The sequence below is a fragment of the Narcine bancroftii genome, chromosome 8 (genome assembly GCF_036971445.1).
Source record: "Narcine bancroftii isolate sNarBan1 chromosome 8, sNarBan1.hap1, whole genome shotgun sequence".
Taxonomy (NCBI): domain Eukaryota; kingdom Metazoa; phylum Chordata; class Chondrichthyes; order Torpediniformes; family Narcinidae; genus Narcine; species Narcine bancroftii.
This window is the reverse complement of record NC_091476.1, coordinates 44011516-44014592: the sequence shown is the minus strand read 5'-3', so window position 1 is coordinate 44014592 and position 3077 is coordinate 44011516. Positions and strand designations below refer to the sequence as shown.

General features: G+C 51.1%; 1 pseudogene; it reads left to right on the top strand.

Annotated features, from left to right (window-relative positions):
* Positions 1-556: 556 nt before the first annotated feature.
* LOC138741988 (uncharacterized) lies at positions 557-2235 on the top strand (annotated as a pseudogene).
* Positions 2236-3077: the final 842 nt, after the last annotated feature.

Genomic DNA, 3077 nt, shown 5'->3' with positions numbered 1-3077 from the left:
ATCTGGTGTGGGGGTGGGTGGGAGGGTATCATCAAATCCCAGTCCATCCCGAGGACATCGGCAAGATGGCGATCATCACCCCCTTTGGCCTCTTTGAATTCCTGCGTATGCCTTTCGGCCTCAAGAACGCGGCCCAGACTTTTCAGCGCCTCATGGACGCCGTGGGTAGGGACTTGGACTTTGTGTTTATCTACCTGGATAATATCCTTATCGCTAGCCGCAACTACGAAAAGCACAAAGCCCACCTCCGTACCCTGTTTGCTCGACTGGTGGAGTTTGACCTCACGGTCAACGTGGCCAAGTGCCAGTTCAGCAAGCAGACACTGCAGTTTCTGGGGCACACATCTCGGTCGTGGCCGTCTAGCGGTTCCCCAAGCCAACCACCCTCAAGGGCCTGCAGGAGTTCGTGGAATGGTGAATTTTTATTATCGGTTCATTCCCGGCACCGCCCGCACCATGCGATCACTGTTCGCGTTGATCGCCACAAAGGAGAAAGTCCTGACTTGGTCAGAGGAGGCAGAAACTGCATTTGCCACAACATAGGAGACCCTCGCCAATGCAACTCTTTTGGTGCACCCATGCCTGGAGGCACACACGGCACTCTCAGTGGATGCCTCAGCCACAGCAGTAGGGGGCGTACTCAAGCAGTGGCTCAACTGACAGTGGCACCCGCTGGCCTTCTTTAGCAAACAGCTGTGCCCGCTGGAGCTCAAATACAGCACTTTTGACTGGGAGCTCCTGGTGCTGTACCTGGCCATCTGGCACTTTCGATACTTTCTGGAGGGCAGGCCCTTCACAGTGTTCACGGACCAGAAGCCCCTCACACAGGTACTCGTGATGGCCAAAGATCTGTGGTCAGTTTGCCAGCAACGCCACCTCTCCTACGTGTTGGAGTTCACCACCGACATCTGGCACAGGGCAGCCAAAGACAACGTCGTGACGGATACGCTCTTTTGTCCGGCGATCAACGCTCTTGCCTCTGGTCTTAACTACACACAGGCCCAGAAGCTGGAAACAGAGACGCAGGCTCTCTGGACCACCATCTCTAACCTCAAGCTCCAGGACATTCAGTTGTCCAACAGCCCAGACATACTGACTTTGCGACATTTCCACTGGCTTGGCGTGCCTGGTAGTCCCTCTGCAGTGGAGATCGAGAGTTTTCAGCTTAGTCCACAACTTAGCCCACTGCTCAGTGAAAACTTCGGTGTGAATGGTGGCAGAGCGGTTTGTGTGACACGGGCTCAAAAAGGATGCAGTCGAGATGGTGAGGAATTGCACCAGGTCCCAGGCCTCCAAGGTCCACCAGCATATGTAGGCCCCAATCCAGCAATTTGACCCAGCGGTGCAGAGATTTCAGCACATCCACATTGACGTCGTAGGCCCCCTGCTGGTGTCCAGAGAAGCGCGCCACCTTCTCACAATAGTCGATCGGACCACGAGATGGCCGGAGGCCATTCCCATCAAAGAGGCTTCCACAGAGATGTGCACCAGAAACCTAATCAGTCATTGAATCACTAGGTTTGGAGTCCCAGTGCACATCACCAGTGACAGGGGTGCCCAGTTCACCTCTGCGCTCTGGGCTCAGCTAGTGAACCTCCTGGGGGTTAAACTCCACAACACCACAGCCTACTACCCACAAGCAAATGGATTGGTGGAGAGGTTTCATTGTCATATGAAATCTGCCTTCATGGCTCGCCTCACCAGCCCAGGCTGGGCAGATGAACTGCTCTCGGCATCAGAACAGCACCCAAGGAGAACCTACAGTTGTCTTCTGCAGAATTGGTTTATGGTGCACCGCTCTCACTGCCCAGCGAGTTCTTTGACCCGGAGCCCAACATCACATCCGAGCATGCGAACCTTTTGGCAGATTTCCGTAAGAAACTATCCTCGCTAGCCCCCCCACCTCCCTCGCATCATGGCTTCCGGCCGACACATCGTCCCAAAGTGCTGGACTTGGCAGAATTCGTATTTGTTCAGTGTGGCCAACATACAGTACCTTTACAACGCCCGTATGAAGGTCTATACAAGGTCCTCCAGCGGTCCGGCAGGACTTTCACTTTGGACATGGGGGTAAAGACAAACCGCCTGCCCAAGTGGCAAACCGGTCCCACGTGTAATGCCATGTGGTGGGGCAGCCATGGGAAGATGGCACTGTCAGGGTTTTCTCCCTGCCTCAAATTTCCTGCCCAGCGCGCGCTTGGGGCAGTGATTATGACATCACAATGCACGAGGTGACTGAGCTCATGCTGCCCTTAAAGGGGCGCACGCTGAATTTGAATAAAAGCAGTAGTTAATGACTTTCAAATTGGTGGCTGAGTCTTTCTTAGCTGTGTCCAGTACCACAGGTTCTTGATTAACCAGGACATCAAAGGTTATGGAGTGAAGGCCGGGCAGTGGGGCTGAGTGGGAAAATAGATCAGCTCATGTTAAAATGACGGAATATCTTGATGGGCTGAATAGCCTATTTCTGCTCCTCTGTCTTATGGTCTTAAATAAGGGCAACTGCCCGGCAAATTAGTTTGAATAAATAAGTTTAAAGAAGGACCTTGAAAGATGAGTAAGTGGAGAGATTCAGCAAGGAAGTTCCACAGCTTATTAATTGAAAACGAATTTGTAAATGGAATAAATCTCAAAGAAAACAGAAAATGCTGGAAATTCTCAATTGGTCAGGCAGCATCCATGGAGAAAGGAACAAGTGTCATCCAGAGTCCTGTGGCTGGGCCAGTCAGTTGGAGGTCCAAACTCCATGGGTCTCAGCCACAAGTGATGGGTTGGAGGGAAAGCCCCATGAGCGTCAACTTCATTCCAATGTCCCATTAATTGTTTTTTTGACACTCAATTTTCAACAATTCCTCATGTTCAAGTTTCTCGAAATACATCCCGTCACTAAAGCAGAACACACATCAGCATTGTATTCTGCTTCCGAATATGATCCCACTAAGTGTGTGGAACTGAAGTTTGGAGTCACCATACAATAAACATCTCCTCTGTATATCTCAAAGAGGATTGAGGATGGATTTCTTGCCAAAAGCATTTTGGAGTCAACTATTTACATTTTAAATATATGTTGTTGTGAT